Below are 18094 nucleotides of genomic sequence, written 5' to 3'. Positions count from 1 at the left end.
TGATTTGATTGACTAACGGTTGTTGAACTTTGATTACACCTAGTTTGTTTATGCTTGAGAATTTTCTCTTCTGATATAAGATTCACTGAAATTAGATCGAAGTTTCGGCGGGGATCTTTAGGATGTTTGTAGATCTAAATAATTCTTGTGATAATCCATTGTTAACACTCCGTTCTGTGTGTGATTGATCACAAGAGATTCAAGTTGGTTATGTGCAGGTGTTTATTGAAGATCAAAGAAGATTTGAAGACAAAGAAGATATTTGGGTTCATAATCTTTGGTGTGCACAATACTTGTTTCGGCTGGAAAAGGATCCAACTATAATCGGTTTATCTTTGTGATACATTGGATTGATTAGTTGAGTAGATCGGCGTCAATACAATTCTTTGTGATTAAAAGTATTGATTGCAAAATCTTGATAATTACTTTGGTAATTGTTATTGGATAGATCTAAGGACCTGATAAAGGAGTTTATTGGGATAAACGGAAGAGCCTTTTGTCAAACTCATATCACTTGGTTGAAAAGAGTTTTTACTGAACAGATTTGTTGTTCCTTTACTGTTTGGAATACGAACCAAAGGAATTGTTCCAAGTGCGTGACTTATTGCAAGTTGGAGGCGCAGGAATACAGACGGAACTAGGTGAACTATAGGTTTAGTTGCTTGGTCTCAACTATAAGAATTTGGTTTAGATTTTGTATAGCGGCTTAATCCTGAGAGTATTCAATTCTGGATTTACGGTTTCCTCGTTAACAAAATCTTGTTGTGCCATTTACTTTTAAATTCCGCATTATAATTTTTTTTATTATAATTAAAATAAATTGCACTTTGTACATTAACAGGGCACTTGATATTGATCCCATTGGTTTCGGTTATTTCCGTATCTTTTATCAAGTGATAACTTTGTTGTTGTATTGTCTCGATTCCATATCCATAGACAATCAAACAAAATGTATTGGTTTTATCCACTTTCCTTTGATATTTAATTCACGAGTTAGACCAGTTCGTACTAATCCTATATCAAGTGGAAACTGTGTTGAAATATTCCTTGAGTGATTGTATCTCCAAGAGGTTTATACGCAGTGGGTCTTGTATAGGTTGTGATCAAAATAAAAGATTATGGTGTATTTGGGTACCTCGTCTTTTCAGAGAACACAACTGCAAAATACTGGTGCATGATCACTTTTATAAGCTCTCTTTACTGCTTAATTTTGATGTGCATTTAGCCATCGTTTATTAGCTGAAGCAGGAGTGACTTTGTCAACATCAGGTAGTGTCTTTAATGGAGTTGAAAAGACGAGGGTATATAAATACACCACAATCTTTTTGTTTCAACCTATAAGTCCTCTTACTAAGTGTGATCCTCTATGGACAAAGTTGAGACAATACAATAACTTCGGTATTCACACTTTGTGCGATCGTCTATGTTAGAGCAATGCTCGGTCGAACTCGTATGCATTGCTATCTCAAGCATGTTTGTCAATGTTGGTGATCAAAACTATAAGTCTTGATTTCTATCCTATGTATATATGTCTCGGACTAGGATATAGTTTGTGTAGTTGAGCTTAGACTTCACGGCGCTTATCACTTGAAGACGAAGAACTACCAAAGAGAGCTTGTGGAACTTCATTGACAAAAGGTATGTGGAGACTTCAATTCATCTAACACTTGGAAAGTATATTTATACTCTATCTCCTATGTTGAGACATAAGTCGTATTACGATATAGTTTTCTCTATACACATTTGAGATTTCGAGCTGAGTATATCTCGCTTACATATTTCTCGAAACATGTGTTGGTAAGCTTTCGCTTCGACCAAGTTCATCTTATATCATGAGAAAATTTCCGAGTAACATCTTACATGGCTTGTGTGATACAATCATTTGGTGTAAGACTTGGAATGTTTCGATAATGATTATTTCAATATCTTGAAAATTGCTTTGATGCTAATAGTGTGTGAAAACGGTTATTGTCATTATAGAAGAGTGTTTCAATGATTGAAATAAAGAGTTTAGAATCTTGTAACCATCTTTGGATAAGCGTAGTGTGTTCACACATTAGTGTATAAGTCTAAAACCGTGAACCTAAAGTATGCATACTTGTGTGTATATAAAAGGGTTGTAGGAGACTGGGTAAGTATGCATACCCGTACGCATACTGGCGGAAGTTCAATTCCGTGAATTTCTGCTGAGTTTGAAAACCAAAAACAAACTCATCTGGTTACCTAAAGTATGCGTACCCGTACGCAAACTGGCGGAAAGTTCACTTCCGTGAATTTCTGCTGAGTTTGAAAACTAAAAAAAGATTCAAATCTGGTTGCTTAAGTACACATACCCATACGCATACTTAAGTAGGTTACTTTCTAAAATTGGTTGTACATGAACCTAAAACATTTATCAATAAGGAATGCAATCTTTGCAAATCGTGGCTATGATTTTCATGTATCGAAACGAGTGTATCAAAACGATTTTGCTTCAATTGTGGTCTTGTACAAATCCATGAGAATATAGCAATTGAACAACTCTTTAACTAGTTTCATTTGAGTCATTTGAACTAGTTATGGTTAAGATGAATAAGGTTGATATGAGAGTAATCATATGGCTAACCTCGGTTAACTATTTGTGAACCAACATGGTGTACACGTTTGGGTATGGTTACATAAACCTAAATGAGGGTACGTTTCATTTGTGTGTAACAAGCTAAGTTCGATCTAACGGTTGAAAGTTATTAGCTTGGTTGAATCAGGTTTTTCATCTAACGGTGAATATTGAATGCTTTGTTACCAAGGTAACTTGGATCGCAAACCCTGATTTGAAAACTATATAAAGGAGAACTCTAGCAACTGGGAAACCTATTTCCCACACCTCATGTGTGCTACTAGTTGCATAACTAGAGTCAAATCTCCTTTAACCTTAGGTTTCTTCTTGAGACCCTGTAAGTTAACGACTTCAAGACTTCATTGGGATTGTGAAGCCAGACCTAACTATTCTCTTTGTAGTTGCGTGATCTGATCTTGCTGTTTCTATCGTGATTGAGTGCAATTTTAAAATTAGCTTGAGATTTATATCTCCAATAGGCAAGATACAAAAGTAATCACAAACACCTTCATCTCATCGTTTGTGATTCCACAATAACTTGTTTCGCTAGTCGACTAACTTTATTGTAAGGTGATTGATAATACTAGGATGTTCTTCGGGAATATAAATCTGGTTTATCAATTGGTTCCTATTCACCTTGATTTATCAAAAGACGGAACAAAAACTCTTGGGTATTTCTGTTGGAGACAAATTTATTGAATCTTATAGAATTTTTTGTGTAAGACAGATTTGTTTATCAAGTCTTCGACTTTGGCTCATAGCAACTCGGATTTGTGGGTGAGATCATCTAAGGGAATCAAGTGCGTAGTATCCTGCTGGGATCAGAGTCGTAAGGAGCGCAACTGTACCTTGAATCAGTGTGAGATTGATTAGGGTTCAACTACAGTCCATTCCGAAGTTAATTGGTAGTAGGCTAGTGTCTGTAGTGGCTTAATACAGTGTGGTATTCAATCTGGACTAGGTCCCGGGGTTTTTCCTGCATTTGCAGTTTCCTCATTAACAAAATTCTGGTGTCTGTCTTATTTCTTTCTGCATTATATTTTTTTATATAATTGAAATATCACAGGTTGTGCATTAAGATCAATCAATTAGAATATCCAACCTTTGGTTGTTGATTTACATTGATTGACACTTGAAAATTGGTCTTTGGTACCGTTCAAGTAATTCCTCTTATATTCAATCGGGGTTGCAGATTTTTATTTGCTGATTGCGGATTGAATTAAGAGTTAGAGATATTAAACTCTTTGATAAACTTTATTCTAGATTGAGTCTGACTGTCTAGTTGATTCTCTAGAAAGTGTATTGGAGTAGTCCTCTCAGATTGCCAAACGAATTGTTGGGTGTGGTTGTTAGATCCCCCCATTTTCAGTCTACGGATACGAGATCGAGGCAATACAACAATCAAAGTGTGATACTTGATAATAGGTTCGGTAATAACCAAACTCTATAGGATCACTATCAAGTATGACGGAGTTAACGTATGTGTATTTTACTTTATTATAATGACAATTATAATGCGGAAATCAAAAGTAAAAGACACAGCAAGATTTTGTTAACGAGGAAACTGCAAATGTAGAAAAACTCCGGGACCTAGTCCAGATTTGAATACTCTTATAATTAAGCCGTTATACAAAATCTAAACCAACTTCGTATAGTTGAGACCAAGCAGACTACCCCTATCTACTTAGTTCCCTAAATATCTCTGCGGTTCCGACTTCAAGAGTCACGCACTGGTGCAATTCCTTTGGATCGTATTCCAAACAGTAAAGGAACAACAAGTTGTTTGGTAACAACTCCTTAGATTCTTTTCAAGATAAAGATATCTTAAATCATACACAAAGGCTCTTCCGTTTAATCTAATAAAATCTTTTGCCTGGTTAGATTAATATAACTTAACTATCGAAATAGTCAAGTCTAGATTCATAATCAATCAATATAGATCTGAAAGAGAAACTATAAAGCGATGCCGATCTCACGCAACTAATCAATCGAATAAATCCGATTTTAGTTGGATCCCAGCTGATCAAGGTTTATGCACACAATTCACAAGATACAAAAACCAATAAGAAATCTTCTTCATCTTCAAATATTATTTAATCTTCAATAACCTGCACAACACCACTTGAATCTCTTGTGATCAGTCACGCACAGAACGGAGTCTGTTAACAATGGATTATCACAAGATGTCTTTAGATCTAACAACAGTTCTAAAGATCCTGTCGATACTTCGATCTAGTTTTAGTGAATATTATATCATAAGAGAAGATTCTGAAGAATAAACAAACTAGGTGCAATCAAAGTTTCAACAACCGTTAGTCAATCAAATCAATCGAAAACTAATAACACTGCAATTATCTAGTTTCCCACCAACGGTACTCGTAGAGCTTCTTGATCCCAAAGAAGTCTTTAAACGAGCAAAATTGACAATTTCGGTCAAGATCAAACTCTTCTGAAAATCCTAAATATTTCTCAAACGCGCACCAGAAAATACCAAAACTCTTAGAACTGAGACACGGACACTATGGTGACACAGATATGTCATCATGACCGACCAGGGTCGGCCCTTTGGCTTGGAAGGAGCTGGTCCGATACATCTTCTTAATCTAACCTAATTTGTTCATATTGGGTTCAAACTCTTTCCAAATAATTTGGAATTTCATCAAACGACCTTCAGTCGGTCCTACGACCACTAAGGTCCGGTTCCATGCCCTCTCGGTCGGCCCTCATCTCTCTATAACTAGGTTTTATTTCCTAATGCTCAGACGAGCGCAATTTCAATAAATGATTAAACCATCATTTGATCATCCTTTTACCAACTGGTCTTCAAAGGACTTATGTGCATGCTCATTCGAGTACCTGGGCGCTACATGGTCGGCCATCATCCCATGTAGCCGGTCCCTCTCTCTCTCTCGCTATGTGATTCATTTTTTGCAAATCATCAATTGATCAGCAATAGATCAAAATTAGAATTTTTAATCAAATGCTCTTCAAAGCATAATTCTAAACATGTTCAAACACCAATATTCTTATGTTGATCCATCAATCAACATTCTAATTGATTATATTTGGTCCATCTACCAACATTTTATACTAATATTTTAGTTGGTGGCGCTACCAATAATTCATGAATCAACCAATATTTTCCCGGGCTAGGAATATTGGTTCAATTATCAATATTTAATTATTCGCGTGGGAAATACTTGCTTACACGAGCAATATTTGCCTAAATTAGCAATATTTATTCAACTATCAATACTCAGTTATTCATCAAATGAGCAACATTCGCTCAGACGAGCAATATTTGCTCAGATTATCAATATTCATCATGTTGATTCCACCATCAACATTCATTCGAGAATTATACATTGGTCTCAACAAACATGCTCAATCCATGAATCATAGATCATTCGTCAATCATGCTCGACTCGACAATATCAAGACTCATAGTCCGATCAAGTCAACAACTGACTAACTAAATACATGTATGCTCTGCAGACTCTTCAATCACGAGATATCAATCATGTCACATGGAGGGATATTAACTAGGGTTTTGGTATGTCCGGCCTACAACACGTGTGTTCATCCATGATGAGAATATGATTAAGTCGTGCAAGCGGTTATAGGAGTTAGCAAAGTAATGGGTGGACAATCAACCAGGTTTCCGCACGATGAGTAATAACTGGTCTTAACACGATTTCCCACTTTCTCACTCTTTCACTCTAGCAACCGTCACACCTACGGGATCAATGTGTCTATTATTCTTGCAATATAAATGAGTCTCTGAATCCATGATTGAAAAACAAGAGCACTCGTCTGAATAAAGAATTCTCATCGTTTGAGCAATCACTCTCAACAGAGCAAACATTCAATCAATCAGAACTTATCTTATTTCTTCACACAGAATACACCGCACATATACAATCCTTAATAAACATTGATCTCACACACTTCTCAGCTTCCATCCTATAGATCAATCCATCCTCTCTTGTAACTGAATTGACTCTGGAACGGCCATTGTCTTGGTTTAGGACGGGTCCTACAGATTGATCTCTCGAACTCAAAGCACTCCCGTTCAGTGCATCTGTTTGCAAAAGGTTAAAGAAATTTGCTCGATTGAGGAGTCTCCCCCGCATGACCGTCTATTCATTTTCCTATAGAACCAGCAAATCGTTCTCTCCCATCAACAAACTGGCGACCACAATGGGAGATTAATGTCTCGGTTGCAATCTCAATTCGTCAAAAATGGTTGTTCTATGGTCAGGCTCAGTTACAAATCCTTATCCAAATGCTTCTGGCACTAGAAAAAATGGTGGTACTCCAGAAATTACTCCCGCTTCCAACAACGGTACTGGCGGTAGCACTCCTCCTAAAACCAACATCGGTAACAATCCTCTCTTCGGCCGGTCTCTCGAAGAAATCCGTGAAAATCCACCTACCGTATATGATCTTATGAAGGTTCAGGAAGTTCTAGCTAAAAATTAGACTGACATGTCCGCAACACAGAAGGAGTTATGCACTTATCTCAAAACTCTCACAGACAAAATCTTAGAGAAAACTCAGGACGGGTCGGAGAAAGGGAAAGCCAAAGAGACATCCCCGGCTGTCGATCATGAGACCTCTCCAATTCATGTGGTGGATGATGATGAAGTTCGCAAAGATGTGGATAACCCACCAGCAAAAGAACCATCCAGTTTCATCACTCGTGAAGATTTGGAACGCCTTTTGGAGAACCGTGGAAAAGATAAGACATCCTATGTCTATCGTCACCAACCGCCATACCCTGCTGATACAAAAAGGATTCCTCTTACATAGGGTTATACCTCTCCAACGTTCACTCTTTATGATGGAACAGAAAATACTGGAGAGCATGTTTCTCGGTTCATGGAATCATTGGGAGAACATGAGCACAACCATGTCGTCTGTCTGAAGGAATTTTCAAAATCTCTGACAGGCAGAGCATACACCTGGTACAATAACATCGCATCATGAAGTATCACCAGTTGGGGAGAAATGATTAATGCTTTCTACATTAAAATACTTCTTCGTTTAAGAGAAAATAACTCTATATGATCTAGGAAGGATGTTTCAAAGGAGCAATGAACATACCAATGATTATGTGAAAAGTTTCAGAGTTCAATCCCTAGACTGTCACGATCCAAACGTCACAGAACAACAACTTGTGGGCTTGTGCATCAATGGAATGATCCCGGTCTACAAAGCCTTACTGGAAAATTTCTGGTTGCATACTTTCTCAGAACTTCATGAAGCAGCTAAGTAATCAATAACTACCGCACCTGCTTTACTGGAAAAAGCAAAAGCTACAAAAGTTGAGGAACCACGAGAAACTCGAGGTAGCATGCGTTTAATCAACAAGAAGTACAACCTCTAACCTTCCATAAATGTTGTTGCATAATGGAGCTAACGGAAAACCGGGCCACAACACAAGAACGCTTCTCCAGCTCCTCCGAAAGCACGAAGGAAGGATAATCAAACTCGGGATGCAGAAGCTCCAACCAAACGCACGAGAACTGATCAAGCAGAACCTGACTTCCCTTTTCCCGTTGAAGAGGTGATTGAACTGCTAGAGGTTTGGATCCAAGATAGTGCAATCAAGATACCATATGTCAGAAAAGAACCAGCTGAAGAGTAAATGGAAAATCCTCGTTATTTTCACTTTCATAGGTTTGTGAATCATCCCACAAGTGACTGCAGAATTTTGAAACATATATGCAAAGAAAAGGTTGAGTCAGGAAAACTTAACTTGGGGACTGAAGGAGTACGCAGAGACCCTTTCCATGTCAGGACTTTCACTCTCTCCAAATCACCTATCAAGGAAGCAGTTCAATCCTTAATCGAGCATGCCTGTGAATTGTTGTACCTATCAAAAGATAAAAGGAAAGGCATGTTCGCTGCATTGAATCACATCGTGTCAGGGAAGTGTTTATCAATTCAGAAGACACTCCTTGAACCTCAAGTCACAGACAAGAAGATGTATGACTGAGGACTTCTCACCACATTCCATCTCAAAGGAAACGAATTCAAACGGGCTTTGATTGATGTTGGCATTGCTGTCAATGTCATCCCGTTGAAAACCCTCAGAGTTGCTGGTATCATTCGACAAGAAGCTACTCATGCTCCCATTTCAATCATGGATCATGAAGGAACGCCCGGGGATGCTTATGGCTGCATTACTCTTAGGGTGAAAGCAAACTCGTCCTAGACAGAAGCCAAGTTTTACATAATCTAGGAAGATCCAGGGTATAATATGATTCTTGGACGAACATGGATTCACGCTGAAAAGATGACTACTGAGGCGCATACACCCCTCTCAGGCGAGGAAAGCTCTGACTCTGAAGATTCAACAGATGTTCCATCAACAAAGCATTTGGAGCAATTCCAAACTCTGATAGAGTTTAAACAAGAGCCCAAGGAAGATGCGCTAGCATTTATCTGGAGATTCCACACTCAGTCAAGTCTCATTCCTCCTCATATGTCGATGTCATCTGTTTTCAAACATGCTCTCCTAGTTCGAGGACTCAATCCTATTAGTAACTCTACCATTGCAAGACATTATGAATGGGTAGCTTCACCACAACAACATTTTACTAAGTGGTTAAGTCCGGAACCTCTTCGGATTGAGCATCTTACTGAAACATTCATTGCTGAAATAATGTCCAAACACAACAAGAAAAACCCTGGATATTCTCCTTTGCACGAGTGTCCACACGTGCCGCAAGATTGGAAAGCTCCACAAATATGGAATCTCGCTGCACGAGGAATTTTGAACCGGCAAAAGATATTCAGAGCACGAACAATCAAGCCTAACAAGTTTCATGAAGAAGATTTAGTTCTCAAAGTAACTAAGCACAATCTCCATTCTACAAGGAACTCCAACTGGGAAGGACCTTTCATAATATCTAAGTCTGTTGCTGGAGAATATTACAAATTAGTCAACAAGGATGGCAAAGAGAACGTGGAAATAATACACGAGACTTGGCTCAAAGCGTTTGATGCCTGAGATATTGGACGTTTGAGGTATTGGGGTTCAAGGAACGGACACCCAAGACATCTAAATTTGGCATTTAGGATTTTCTTTCACTTTATTTCAATTCCTCCAAAATGTTTTCAATACTTGCATTCAGTATCTGAATTCAGTAATTAAACAAAGTTCAGTTTACTTAAAGAAAATCTCTATCAAATCCAAAAGAAAATCCTCAATCATCTACTTATCCAAAATCAATCAAAACCAAAATAAAACCTCTCGTCTCTCAGAAGTTTAAGGTTCAAGGAATCATGAAAAGAAAACTAAAGGAAATCAGCAAAGAAAGATTTTTGCTCCTCTGCAATCTCCAGGTCTCCCAAGGATGCTTTCTCCAACTCCAGTTCTTCAATCAACTGGGCGATCTTAGCTTATTTCTTCATCACAGTATCATTTGTCAAGGGTACATTCTTCTCGACTTATTTTTTAATGGCTTCAATTCTCTCACGCAACCATCCACATTGAAACCCAGTTTCTTGGAATTTTCCAAGTTGTACTCCCAATCAAAGAGTACATCTTTGGTGACAATATTTTAGCTCTGGTGCGGATATCATCTATAACACGCAAGATGGATACTACCTGCATTATCAATAAATAAACGCGATCGGGATATTTGGTGACAACGATGTGGCTATATCGTTCCCATATTTTATGATATAAACTAGCATATCCAATGGGGACGCTGAATCCACCAACTAGTTCATGATACGGGAGTGGTTCGCTGAACGGAGGAACGAAAGAAACCCCTGCATTATGGTATTTGTGCACCACTATATGAGTCTCAATCGTGGGAACAGTTTCTGCCATTTTTGGAACAGTCTCTTTATCTCTGGAGCAATGGTGACTTGAACTTCGGTCTCTTCGATAGCTTCAGTAGTAACATCCTCACGATCTTGAGGTGTATAGATTATTGCATCACCACTTTAATCCACAACGTTGCTTGTATCATCAATATTAGCTTTGTTATCCTCAAAACCATTGTTTTGCACCTAATAGAGCAAATATACGAGTCAGAGTGCTTCAATCATGGAATTCAAATGGAAATTATAAAATCCATCATGTAAGTGAAATAACACTATCTAAGTTCTTTTATATGCATCCATGACACAAGCAAGTGGTGTAAAGACACAAGAAAGACGTTTTACAGCAAGTCCATCTGAGACAATTTCACACTGACCTGCACAAAGCGACCAGCTGGGAGAAACTGGTAAGGAATATAAGGTTGAGTAATATAAAATTCTCTTCGTATATATGTCCTATACAACATATAAAAATTTCATATAAATTGGATAAACTAGCAAAATGTTGTGTCAAAAACATTGAACTACATGACAGCTGAAAATTTTCTGGAAGTCTCCTGGAAGTTTACTATTTCATCAATTTCGGCCCCTAAACGTGCTCAAACTCCAAAAAACTTCTATGTTAAATCTAGGAAATTTCCTGGGAATAAGCAAACTGAGGTAGACCGTAAAAATCTGACATCGGATGAAGATTCTACAGCATTTTTGCTAAAAAGCTGAGTTCTGAATTTTCTGGTGACGAATTTCAGTCGAACTTTTCATTCATTCATATGGATTATCATTCATTCATTCACAAATTAGAAATATTATAGTTCTCTGAAGATTATGCAAAATAAATACTTACTTGAGTGGTATCTAAATCGTTCGATGAGTTAAGATTGCTAACATCATTATTTGAAGCATTATTATTTGGCGTCGGGGCTTGAGAATCCTCTTCTTCACCGTTCTCTGAGGACGAGCGAGCATTATTAGTACCTTCATTTTCCATGGTAATATACTCATGGGTATATCAACAACGATCATTACTACCTCATTTGAGAAACACCATAATTGATCGTACAAGGAAAATACTTACATCAACTTCTTCGTCATCGGTAGTGTTGTATTCATGAGTTGTTTGTCCAGGAACGAGTCGAAGACCGTCAATGATCGATGGAGCAAAGCTCTGAAACAAATTAACAAATATTTTTTTTGATCCTAATTAAGAGGAAAAGAAAAATTCATGGTGGAATAAGCGCTAACAACTCACCAAAGAGACAGCTGGGGACTTTACAGTGTTCGATATCATCCTGTAGTCCTTACTTCTGGATTCTCCAGCACGAAGGCTTGCTGCTATTTTCGAGAAATCCACATCAATTCGAGGTATAAAAAACGAACATCCTGTGGTAAATTTAATGAAATGATTAAGATATAATTATCATTTCTTTACAAAATCATAAGAAGAATACTTACTGGTGAACATCCTGGAGGTGTTTTTCGTTTATCACCGCCAGAAGGATATTTCAATCTGGGACGAGCGGAGATCATCTCAGCAGTAAGAGGTTCTTGTGAGGGAGTCTGAGTAGCCATTACAAAGTCAAGGAAGCATTCAAGTTGCTGGGTCCAGAAGCCTATATAACCCGGAGTTCCATATGTGGTTCGGTCAGAGCAAGGAAAAATATACTCACATCCATTCAAGTGCGTGCAATCTAAACGAGCCTTAAGTTTCTCAACTGATGGTTTATTCTTTCGAATATTCGGAACACACTAGTCAAGACCCATTTGGCGTGCTGCTCTGTCAATATTATATTCTTATGCAAGGAACTCTCCATGAATTACTGATACTAAATAACCAGGAGTGCAACTCAGCATTAAAGATCTCTCACCAATGCTCAGGTCTGTACCAGACACCAAAATAATATTTTCTTCAGTAACATTGAAAGTAATTAACTGAGAAACATGAGGAGGTACCACTATCCACAGACGAAAAATTAAGCTCAGACTCATTATCTAACATATCAATGAGGCGTGTCTTGAGTCGAGGATGTTTTGTGGACCAATGCATAATCGTGGCGTTATCCTTCTCAGAGAAAGCATGGCGAGTATCAACAATCGGTCCTTGCAAGACGCTACGAGGATTCGATGCATAATTCTTGAAGCGTTCCCACATTAAATCTTGGAAAAACATTGAATTGACATAAGATTCAATTTTCATAAGACCATTAGAGATGCTGGAGTCTACAACTAAGGAGTCTAAATTGGAGTATAGCGAACCCAAGAACAGACTTCAATGGGAATTCTCTCACCTTGAGCCATCTTAATATAAAAGGGAATCACAAATGGCTTCAACAAGTTTCCACTATCTTCAAGTACATCTTTGGACAGCCACAAGCACAAGAAAGCCGCAATGGTTAATGTACCATCGATGGGCCATTCAGGAATTCTATCTCTCGGCTACCAATACTTTAACCATTCAGCATAACAAAGTTTTCTGGATAATTGATTAAGTTCGTCCATCTTAGCTGTTAAGATGCTAGATATTGCAACCTCATCTGCTGAAAGTCCTTCAGGAAGATTACCCGTAATTGGAAGGTTCAACAAAGCAACTACATCCTCCAAAGTGATGATAAACTCTCCCCATCTGCATATAAAAGTGTGACTAGGAATGCACCAGCAAGCGAGCAAAGCTACCATACCTATCACATCGTGATAAATAAACAAGTCTCCAGCTGGTTGGATATCCTTTGTCACTTGTGCACGATCCAACATGGCTCGGACATGATTGTAACCTAGCATATGTCTCGCTTATCCAGAAAATTATGCTAAAGGTCTTCGAGAAAGCTTAAACTCTATAAACGAAGCAGAATAGTGTCCTCCTTGCAGACAGAATCGAATTATCGCTCGAGGAGATACTAATATATTCTGAGTAATGTCCCTGGGATTAACAAGAAGACGAACTAAAAAGCCTGGAAGACGTTTTTCGGGTCTATATTAGACTACAAAAAATTCGTCATTCACGTTTGGAGTGTTCTTGATCACCGATTCTTCCTCTTCATCGATTGAAGCAGTGTCATCCGTGTTTGGAGTGCTCTTAGTCGCCGCTTCTTCCTCTTTGTCAATTAAAGGAGTCTCATAACCACCGTTCGACATCTCTGCAAAGTAGCTATGGCATTCATACAACATTTCTACTTCAGTATGCCATTCGTAGGTGCAAATTTCATCAAAGCAGTGGAATTAAAGCACAACGAAATAATAAGAATGTTCACGTCAGCAAAAATGGTAACTTTCCAACTCTTACCTTTTTACGATTCCACTAACAATAGTGATTGCGATACAAGAGTTAATACTTCAAAACCTACTAGTTTCTTCGAACCTGCAAACACGAACAAAACTCGTTATTCAAAAATCAAAACCTGCTTTTCATAAAACTGTGAACATAGTTTCATTGTGTGAATATCCACTATTGAATTGTAAAAGCTCACACTGAGACAATATTTCATCATAAATAAGTGTCTACTTTCAATGATTATTCAAAATCGATTTTTGATTTTCAAGAAAAATATAATATAAAAAAAAACGTGACTTACTCGCGTAATTTAAAAAAAAATTGACGTGAGTAAACTCACGAATATGTCACGAATTTTGGAAAAAAATATATAAACTTTTCTCTCAAACGCCCGCATTCGCCTTTGAAACGAGAGTTTATTCAAATATCGTGAAAGTTCACATTTTAAAAAAATAAAATTTTCTCATAAAGAAATTTTTATCATTAGACGCAGGTCTATTTACAAAAAAAAAATCTCTCATAAGTTAGGGATTATTGTTCGTTTCTTAAGCTAACGAACGAACGTCCGTTCCTAAAACAAGGGATTTTTTAATGAAAAACTCACATTCACATATATGTATATACATATATAATTTTAACATGAATAAAGCATGAACAACTCATGAAACAACAACAAAAATAAAAATAAAAAAAATCATACCTGGTCGGTGCCGCCCGGTCGGCGGCTCCGGCGAATTTTTTTACCCCTCTTCTCTGCTTCTTGGACGTGAAGGATATGAAGGAGAGGGGGAGGTGTTGGTCGATCAGGTGAAAAGAAATTAAAAAAAAAGGTGCTTATCCCTTTTATACCAAATTTTATTTCCAAAACCTAATTCCACAAGGATTTCCTTTTTAGGGTCGGGACCGTATGCCAAGTCGACCGAGATTGAACGTTTCACCACCCAAATTATCGGTGCAACACCAATTTATAATCGTTAGACGATGCTCTATCATGCTTCTGGGATCTTCATTCAAGCAAAAACTCGCTCGTACACGACATCATTGGAGCAAATCGAAAATCCGATAGCATTCCTTTACGACTAAGTTCAATTACTTATTTCGTCTATGGCTAAAAATCACCATCCAGTGCTGACTGAGGAACATGACTGTCCCTTACTAAGAAGGGAACTTAATTTTGATGGTGGATTTTCGACAAAGGCTAAAGTCGTGAAACCATAACCTTACACATTCCTGATCCAGTAATCAGACGAGTATTGAGACTCATGTCTCTCGCTTAAGCATGAAAGCTTATGCCATGATGATCTCTAACTGAGTGTATTTCCTCTAAGAACATCCATAAGAATCTCTGACTGAGTGTATTTCCTCTTAGAGCATATATGAATATGCAGTCTCTCAATTGAGACCACTACATATTTCATCAATACTGAGCAATTTTAGCAATCACTTCTGTATAAAATCGAAAATGATTGGACAACTCGTAGATGTATTAACTACTAGTATAGAGCAATAACGTCTTCATGATATCTCAATGTTCCCTGATTATACAGAATAAATATTCAGAATGAGTATGGCGCTTCTACTAGCTCATACCTCGATTTTCGAATAATTATAATGCTCATAGACAGTGTGTCTGCTAGTATAAAGCCATCATTTGAATTCCTAGAAAACATGTACTGTGCTAGTACATTTAGTTAAAGAAATTGATTGAATTAAATCGGAAAAACAACGGTATTAATAGAACTAATGGAATTAAATTGGAAAAACAACGGGATTAATGGAATTAAATCGGAAAAACTACGGGATTATTCAGAAAAACTACGGAATTGAATTCCTCCACACATGCATCTGAGGTAGCTCTCCAGGCATGAATTTACTCTCTCAGTCTGAGGATGATAGGCAATGCTGAGATGCAGGTGTGTGCCCAATGCCTTAAAAAAATCCTGTCAAAAGTTGTTGGTGAAGATCTTGTCTCTGTCAGACACAATGGATGCAGGCAGTCCATGGAGCTTGTAAACCTTATTGATGAATTCTCTAGCCACAAAGGAGGAAGTATATGGATGATGCAGTCCAATAAAATGTGCATACTTAGTTAATCTGTCTACCACCACCAAGATAACAGATTTTCTTTCACTCATTGGTAGGCCTTCTATAAAGTCCATAGAGATATGCTATCATGAGATACTATCATGAGAACATCACAGGTAGATACTATCATGAGAACCTCCTTCTTTCACTCATTGGCAAGGGTTGTAATAATCCATCTGGAAAAGTGTGGTCACCTTTATTTCTTTGGCAAACATCACATGTAGATACTATCATGAGAACCTCCTTCTTTATAGCAGGCCAAAAGAATGAGGCTTTGGCTCTATTATAGGTGGCCTGAATACCAGAATGGCCACCAACTGCAGATAAGTGGATGGAATCTAAAATTTTTGCCCTGATATTAGAATTGGAACCAATATAAAGTCTGGATTTGTATCTCAGAATGCCATCAGTGCAGGAATAATGTGGGCTTGTAGCAGGGGTGAGAGTAAGTTGTGCAATGAGGGCTTGTACCTTTGCATCAGCAGAATAGCTGTCAATAATTTCCTTAGTCCAAGCTGGTTGGGAAATAGAGATTGCTTGACAAGTACCTAAATCATGAGGTCTTCTTGAGAGTGCATCAGCAACTGTGTTTTCAGAACCCTTTTTGTATCTTATTTCATAATCAAGTCCCAGAAGCTTCATCAACCATTTTTGTTGTAAGACAGTAGAGATCTTTTGTTCCAAAAAATATTTGATGCTCTAGTGGTCAGTTTGAATAAGGAAATGGTTACCTTATAAATAATGTCTCCACCTGGTGACAGCTTGTACAATATATAGTAGCTATTTTTCATAAGTAGATAATGCAGGTGTTCTTGCCCCAAGAGGTTTGTTGTAGAAGGCAATTGGTTTGCCTTCCTGCATGAGAACAACACCAATACAAGCATCAGTTCTAGCACAAACTGTTTTTTGAAGTTAGGCAAGGCTAGAACAGGAGTGGTAGACATAGCTTCCTTGAGTTTCTGAAAAGCTGCAGTAGTTGTTGGAGACCATAGGAATGAATTTTTCTTTAGCAGATTAGTGAGTGGCATGCTTCTTAGGCCATAATCCTACACAATTTTTTTAATAACCTGTGAGGACCAAAAGTCCCCCGAGTTCCTTGAGTGTGTGAGGGAGTGGCCAATTGACCATAGCAGATATCTTCCCCGGATCAGCTTTAACTCCATCATCAGTACTGATATGGCCTAAATACTCCAACTCAGTTTGCCCAAAGCAGCATTTAGAAAGTTTTGCAAAAAGCTGGTGGTGTCTTAAGATACCCAATAAAGTATGCAAGTGTAAGAGATTCTCCTCCAGAGTGGAACTATAAACAAGGATGTCATCAAAGAACACCAGTATGAATTTTTCATGAGGGCCTGGAAGGTAGCAGGTGCATTGGTGAGACCAAATGGCATCACCTTGAATTCAAAATGGCCATGATGAGTTCTAAAGGCTGTCTTGTAGATGTCAGCTGAAGTGACCCTGATTTGATGATATCCATCCCTTAAATCAATCTTAGAGAAAAACTTCTAGCCCTGTAATTCATCAAGGAATTCTTCTACAATTGTAATGAGAAACTTATCTTTGACTGTGATGCTATTTATCCTTATATAGTCAAAACAGAACCTCCATGTGTTGTCTTTCTTTTTAACTAGAAGTATAGGGGCTGCAAAAAGGACTATGACTTGCTTGAATGATACCAGATTGAAGCATATCCTGAACCAATTGTTCCCCCACTGACTTCTGGATATAAGAACACTTATATGGTATCAAGTTAATTGGTTCTGAGTTTAGTTTGATGGGAATTGAGTGGTCTAAACTCCTCTGTGAAGGGAGAGTCTCGGGCTCAGAGAAAACATCTGAATAATGTTGAAGAGCTCTGAAATTTGAGGTGGAGGAGTGGGTGGTGGGGTGGATGTGGAGATGGTAAAAAGTTGGCCAATAAGTCCATGAGTGTGCTTCTGAAAGAATCTTTTAACTGCAGGGCCACTCATCATGCTTAATGATGCTTTGTTGTGAGTTCCAGTTAATGTTATCTTCTTACCATTGTGTTTGAAGGATATGCTGAGCTTAGAGAAGTTGAAAACCACATCACCCAATTTCCTGAGCCAGTCAGCCCCCAAAACTAAATCACAACCACCCAAAGGCAATAACCTTAAACTACCAGAAAATTTGTGATTATCCATAGTCCAAGATAAATCAGAGCAGAACCCATTACTGATGGTTTTGTCACAATTTGCCGCAGTGACTAACATGCTAGCAGTATGCTCAATGGAACTGTTGAGAGACTTTTCCACCTTACTGTCAATAAATCTATGGGTGCTCCCAGTATC

The sequence above is a fragment of the Papaver somniferum genome, chromosome 7, assembly GCF_003573695.1.
Source record: "Papaver somniferum cultivar HN1 chromosome 7, ASM357369v1, whole genome shotgun sequence".
In the NCBI taxonomy this organism is placed as follows: Eukaryota; Viridiplantae; Streptophyta; class Magnoliopsida; order Ranunculales; family Papaveraceae; genus Papaver; species Papaver somniferum.
This window is presented reverse-complemented; position numbering follows the sequence as displayed.